Below are 7,344 nucleotides of genomic sequence, written 5' to 3' on the forward strand. Positions count from 1 at the left end.
TTTTTTAACATAGATTTTACAATTTATTTACTTCTTTATAAATGTAGTTGACATAGTATAAGCTTCCCTATCTATTAAACTACTCTATTAGGTTAAACTAATAAAACAACTATATTTCATATTTATGGAAAACTAAACTTTGTTTTTCTCTCAAATTTTGACACATTTCAGAATGTGACCCCAAAACATCTCTAATTTCCTTCTCTCTGTAATATAGAAGAGGTAGGCTTCCATTCCTTTCTACGTTTCCCCTATGTGGTAGATAGAATTCTAAATTGAACACTAAAACTCCCATCCTCTGATGTACAAACTCTGATAATCTCTTTCCCTTGAGTTCAAGAAGAAACTGAATATATTATGGGATATTGCGTCTGTGATTTGGTAACCTTATATAGCAAAGGTGTATCAATATTGCAGATATAATTAAAGTTCCTAATATACTGACTTTAGGTTAATCAAAAGGGGCATTTCCTGAGTGGGCCTGACCTAATCAGGTGAGTCCTTTAAAAGATAATCTAGGGCTTCCCTGGTGGCACAGTGGTTGGGAGTCTGCCTGCCAATGCGGGAGACGCGGGTTCATGCCCCGGTCCAGGAGAATCCCACATGCCGCGGACCGGCTAGGCCCGTGAGCCATGGCCGCTGGGTCTGCGCGTCCGGAGCCTGCGATCCGCAGCGGGAGGGGCCGTAGCGGTGAGAGGCCCGCGTACCGCAAAAAATAAATAAATAAAATAAAATAAAATAAAGATAATCTAGAGGTTAGCAATGGAAAGAGTCAGGGAGAATTCAAATGAGAGATTCTCCTGCTGGATTTGAATAAATAACCTGCCAGGTTTTGAGAAAACCATGTGACTAGAATCCAAGGGCAATCTCCAGGCTCTGAGAGTGAGCTCCAGCTAACAACCTGTAATAAAATGTTGACTTCAGACCTTCAACTGCAAGGAAATGAATTCTGCTAACAACCAAGATCAGCTTGCAAACAGATCTTTCCCCAGTAATGCCTTCTAATGAGAAGGCTGACACTCTGATGTCAGCCTTGTGAGACCCTGAATGAAGGATCCAGCTAAACTGTGCTCAGACTCCTGACCCACAGAAATTATATGGTAATAAAACTGTGTTCTTTTAAGATGCTAAATGTGTGGTAATTTGATATTCAGCAAATAAAAAGCCAATACATCCTATATTCAAGTTTGCTTTTTTGAAGCCCTTTTACAAATTCAACTGTTTTTTGGCATTATCTACTATCTGTATAAAAAATGGCCATTTTATACCTACTGTTAGGCTTCTCCTATTTTCCCCCACTCAAAAGCCTTTCCTGATGATTTCATATCACTGATCTTCCATAATCTTCTTGAAACTTATCATTCTGACCTATACAATTATATTATGTAATGCTAGTCCTATTACATACTTTTCTCTATTGCAAAATCAAGAAATTTTCTATTTTGTACGAATGGTATTGACAATTACTCTCAATCTGGGTAAGGTTGGTGTTCATCTAACATTTTAATAGCATAGACGTTTTTACTATAAAGTGTTTTAGTGAACTTCACTGTATAAAACATATGTAATGCATTTTAAAAAGAAGTAGCTATCAAAATTATGTATAATTCAGTTTATGAAAAATTATAGAAGGGTGTGTGTATGCATATACATGAATAAAAGAGATCTCTTAATGAACACCAAACTGTTGCTGATGCTTATCAGTATAATGAGAGTTTAGGTGATTTTTATTTTCTTCCAAACGACAGTATGTCAAGTTCAAATTATTTACAGTAAATCATACATTATTTTATAATCAAAGCAGTTCCCTGTGAAAAAATAGAAGGGAAATTGTGAGAAAATATATACTAAAATATTGACAGTGATTATCTTTGATTGATGGGAAAATGAAAAGTGTTGTTTTCTATTTTTATTCTTGCAATTTAAAATTATAATTTGAGTATATATCCTATGAAAACAGTTTAAACAACATAGGGTGCATAGAGTAGAAATTAAAAATATTTATACTAACACTTGTATCTCTGTACTCAATCCCAATGTGATTCTTCTTTCAATTAAAACACACTTTTTTAACAGTTTGATTGTCCTATACCTTCACATACATAGTTGTAGGGGAAAGAATGACAAGCTGTCTATATCCTGAGAGGCAGAGAAATAATTTAGTACTATCTTTACATGTGTGATGTGTGATGTGTGATCAGTTTCTTCTTTTTCCTCTAGGTCCCAAAAGGAGGGAAGAAGGGAAAGAAACTCTTGGCTAAAGTGTGCAATTTGATGCATTTTGACATGTGTATACACTTGTAAAATCACTGCTGATATGAAGGTACAGAATATTTTCATCACCAAGTGTTTCTTTGTACCACTTTGCAATCTTTGCATACTGTTACTGTCACTATAGATTGGTTTTCTTTTTCTAAAATATATATAAATAGAATCAGCCATCATAGACACTTTTATTTCTTGGCTTCTTTAACTTGGCATAATGATTTTAAGATTCATCATTTTTTTATTATTTTTTATCAGCGGTATGTTCATCTTTACTGCTGAGTCACAATCTTTTGCATGGATATTTCACGTTTTGCTTAGCCATTCACCAGTTGATGAGCATGTGTTGTTTTCAGTTTTTCACTAGTATGAATAAAAGCTACTATGAATATTCTTATACAGTTCTTTGTGCAGACTGTTTTCATTTCTTTGGGGTATACCTACGAGTGGAAAGGCTGAATTTCGTGATACGTGAATATTTAACTTTTAAAGAAATCACTAGACAGATTTCCAAAGTGGTTGTACCATTTCATATTCCCACCAGCAGGGTATGAGAAGCTGCTCCCCATTTCACCAACTGTGAACTCAAATCCTTTTAATTTCAGCCATTCTAAGAGTTGTGCCTTAGCATCACATTGAGTTCTTAGATTGTAATTCCCTCATGATTAATGATGCTGAGTATGTGTGCTTATTAGACATTTATATATGCTCTTTTGTTAATCATCTGTTCATATCATTTGCCAATTTTTCTATGGGATTGATTCTTTTCTTATTGTTGCGTTTTAAGAGTTCTTTATATATTATGGATACAGGTCCAGTCTTTGTCAGATTTATTAAGAATATTTTATTCCAATCTGTGTCTTGCTATTTATTTTCTTCACGGTATCCTTCAAAGATCAAATGTTTTCAACTATGATAAATTCCAATTTATAACTTATTGTTATTTTATGCTTCTTCCTTTATACTACTACCTAATAAATATTTGACAATGTTAAAATCATAAACATTTTTATAGAAATTTTATAATTTTAGCCTTTATATTTAGATCCATGGCTCATTTTAAGTTTATTTTTGTGTATGGTATGAGGTAAAGTTTGAGGTTCTTTTTTATTCATACAGCTTTCCAATTCTTCAGGCACTAATTGTTTATAAATCTTTCCATTCTCCATTTAGTTACTTTGGAAACTTTAGGGAAAATCAACGAAAGCTACATGGTGATTCTATTGCTTTACTTTTTATTCTGTTCTTTTGATCTAGTATCTATCATTTTGCCAACACCACCTCCTCTTATATACTGTAGCTTTATAATAAAACTTGAAATCATGTAATATAAGTTCTCCACCCTTTTCTTCTTTCTAAAAATTTCTTTGAGAGACTTCTAGTCTGGACAATACAGTGCAGAACCATTTTTTTCCCTCTGCTCATCATCAAGCACAACTATAAATCCTAGAAATGACACAAGAAACAAACATAAGAGAATTCTAAAGGTAGTAAGAGAAAGGTAGGGAGTTGACCACAGGAATGGAGGAATAGCATTATGTCAGGGGTCTGGTATCCTCCCAACGAATAGAGGAAAGCCATACAGAGGTTTCCCACCTCCAGCTCTCCCAGCTGGGGAATGAGGGCAACCAGGGGGCACTGATAAGACAGACCATTTCCACACATGCTTTCCCCACCAAGACACACTCCTGGCGGTTCTGGAAAACCTGTTCTGCCTACTCATGCAACATCAACAGAGACCAGAAGGAGTCCAAGCAGTACCAGATAAAGTGAGCAGACCAAAATAAGATTGCAAAGGCTTTCAAAATTAAACTGCCATTGGAAACACAGCCCCCTCTCCTCAAATACATAATGTTAAAAGACCCAAAAGGATGATATAATGATTTTAAATGTATACACACCAAACAACAGAGACTCAAACTGCATGAAGCAAAAACTGATAGAGTTGAAAGAAAAAAGAGACAAATCTGAACTTATAGTTGGGTACTTCAACCCACCTACCCCCCTAAAAAATGGAAGGAACTCTTAGAAAATCAGCAGACACATATAGGATCTGAACAATGCCATCATCCAAAAGAATATATTTTACACATATAGAATATTACACTTAACAACATAAGATTGCAAATTTTTTCAAGTGCCCTTGGGACGTTCAACAAGATTGGCCATATCCCAGGCCATAAAATAAATTTCAATGCATTTAAAAGAACTGAAATCATACAAAATGTGTTCTCTAACCATAATCAAATCAAGTTAAAATCAATAAAAGAAAGACAACTGTCAGATGGTTTTGCATTTTGATTACACTGGTGGTTAAAAGAACCTACACAGGTAATAAAATTGCATATTTTTTATGCAAATGGTTCAAATGTAAATACTTGAGCAGAGTGTTAAATAACTGTGAGAGCAGGCATTATTGTCTTGTTTTTAATCTTACAGGAAAAGCATTAAATATTTCAACATCAAGTATATATTAGCCTTATGTTTCTCCTAGGTGACTTACAAATTGAAAGTCTCTTTCTTGTTTGCTGAGATTTTTTTTTTTTTAATGAATAAGGAGTGTTGAATTTTACCAAATTCTTTTTCTGCATCTATCAAAATATGTTTTACCTCCTTTGTTAATATGATGAATTAAACTGATTAATTTAAGCACGTTCAAATATCCTTCTATTCCAGGAATTGAACCTATTTGTTCATAAGGTACTACCCTCTTAAATATTGTTGTATTCAATTTGACAATACTGTTAACGATTTTTGTGTTTATGTTTATGTTCATGGTGGATATATGTCTGCAATTTTTTTTTCTAATTTCATTGTCAGGATACATATTTAGAGTTAACTGGTCTCAAAAGGTGTCTCAGAGAGGGAGAGTTCCATCCTCCTCTGCTTTATCTGAAAAACTTCAGGACTGAATGTTTGATGGAACTCTCAGTGAATGCATCTAACCATGAAGAGTTTTTTGTGAGTTTTTTTGATAATTAATTCCTTTTTGATTTGTGATATATATATATATGGGGAAGAGCGAGAGAGGGGGCAGAGAGAGGGGGGAGAGGGAGAGAGAGAGAGAGAAAAGAGAGAGAGGGAGGTGTGTGCGGAGGTCAAAGATCTGCAACAGTCAGAATTTGAGCTAGAGAAGATCGATGGCTTGGTAACCGTCTGTTGGCGAGAACATAACTGCTTTTCCAGCAGCTCCTGGAGCAGGTGCATCCACTGATTCGCTGGGACTGTCCTACAGAAACCTGGAGACGATTAGGCGCGAGTCTTGCTGGGGTGAGGAAACCAACTTCTGGAAGATTCCCGAGCCCATCATCGTAAAAACCAGTCTCCCAGTAGTTTCAAAAGGGCCACAAAACAAACCAGCCCCCCAAATCTCGGCAGCCGAGAGCAGCGAACCAGGCGTGCAGGAGGAAGACCGCTGCAAGGGACGCTCAGTCAGAGAGACAGAGAAAATACTGCCAGTAACTACTTCCAGTCCAAGCCGGCCAGCCAGATCCCGGCCAACGACCCTCTGAAGAGCCTCACGCATCACAAGCCGCCGCCTGGCCTCCACGCCCGCCTCAGCAACAACTCTGGCGTCCTGCCCACTCAGGCCCCTGAAAGGCGCCAGCCTCTGCCCTTCAGCCTCCAGCCCTCGACATCGCCTTCACCGAGGCCAAGCGTAAGGAAAGCAAAGACAATTCTGGCTTCTGGCAGCGGCCTCGGTTGGCACAGCTGCCTTGGGGCTTCTGTGAGGCTGCAGGCCTCGGCCCCTCCCCCCCCCACACACACACCCGTGACCCGGAAGCCTTAGGAGACACAGGCTTCGGGAAGAAACGTTCCTTCCCTCTTCCCCAGAGAGCCCACCTCTGGCCGGGCTGCGAGCCCCTCGGAGGCTGGCCCGTGCTCCTTGGAGAGGCCCGCCTCGCTCTCCACGCCAGGGCGTGTTCCCTTCTGCTCACCTGCCTCGGAGCCTGCCTGCCGTCAGTGCCCACCCGCGACGGTGTGAGGCTCGGTGGACTCGGAGCCTCAGCTCTGCCTCAGGGCCTCTGACGGAGTGGGAGCAACTTCCACGTGGCTCAAGCGCAGCATCTCGGCGCCTGGGAATGGTATCCCCAGCTGACGGGCCCCACGTCCTGAGGTAAGCCCTGTGGAGGTACTGGAGGAGGCTTGGAGCAGAGGGCCGGTGCGGCCCGCTCGTGGCTGGTCTGCCTGCGCCTTGAGGAGACCGCTCCGCAGTCAGCAGCTCAGTCAGCTGCCGTGTGGGGGTGGGGAGGACGCGCAGCGTCTTCTGTAGCGCTGCCTCAGATTTTCTGAGTCATAAAGACAGCTTTCCCCTTTGTTAATTTTGTACACTGCTTGCCTCATTTCTGTTTTATTGATATATACTTTTATCTTTTTCTCATTTCTACTTTTAGTTTCCTTTGCGTTTTTTATTTTTGTTACTTATTCAATGCAGAATTTTGGGTCATTAATTTTAGACCTTTAAATTTTTTTTTAATATGAGCACTTTAAAAATTTCCCTCTAATAATTTTCAGTGGCCTCTCAAATTTTTAATTTTTTTTTGCCCACACAGCAAGGCATCATAGTTCCCCCACCAGGGATCGAACTCGTGTCCCCTGCAGTGGAAGCTGGGGAATTCCAGCCACTGGGCTGCTGGGGAACTCCCCTGCCTATCCAGATTTTGTATGCTGTATTTTGTGTACCATAAAGTTGAAATTATTCTATAATTTCTACTTTGATTTTTTGTTTGTTTGATGGATGTTTTCGAAGTGGGTTTGATTGAAAATACTTAGTTTTCCTAGATACGGTTATTGATGTCTAATTTAATTATAGTGTGATCAGAGAGAGTTTATTCCATATGATTTCAATTCTATTAAGTTGATTTAGACTTCTAGCGCAGTTTTTGGGCCATCTTGGTGAATATAATATGAGTGCTTAAAGAATGTATTCTGACATTATCATATGTAGTATTTTGTAATTATCCATTAGATCTAGGTTGTGCATGCTGATTCCATTAGTTTTTTTGTCTAGCTCAGTTGTTCAAGGGGACTGTTAATTCCACAATCATAGTAGGAGATTTTGTCTAATTCTTTCTTTAA

The 7,344-nt window shown here is 38.8% G+C and overlaps 1 pseudogene; it reads left to right on the plus strand.

Annotated features, from left to right (window-relative positions):
• The first annotated feature begins 1,450 nt into the window (after positions 1-1,450).
• On the plus strand, positions 1,451-5,996 carry LOC137228262 (kinesin-like protein KIF17 pseudogene; annotated as a pseudogene).
• Positions 5,997-7,344: the final 1,348 nt, after the last annotated feature.

The sequence above is a fragment of the Pseudorca crassidens genome, chromosome 7 (assembly GCF_039906515.1).
Source record: "Pseudorca crassidens isolate mPseCra1 chromosome 7, mPseCra1.hap1, whole genome shotgun sequence".
NCBI lineage: Eukaryota > Metazoa > Chordata > Mammalia > Artiodactyla > Delphinidae > Pseudorca > Pseudorca crassidens.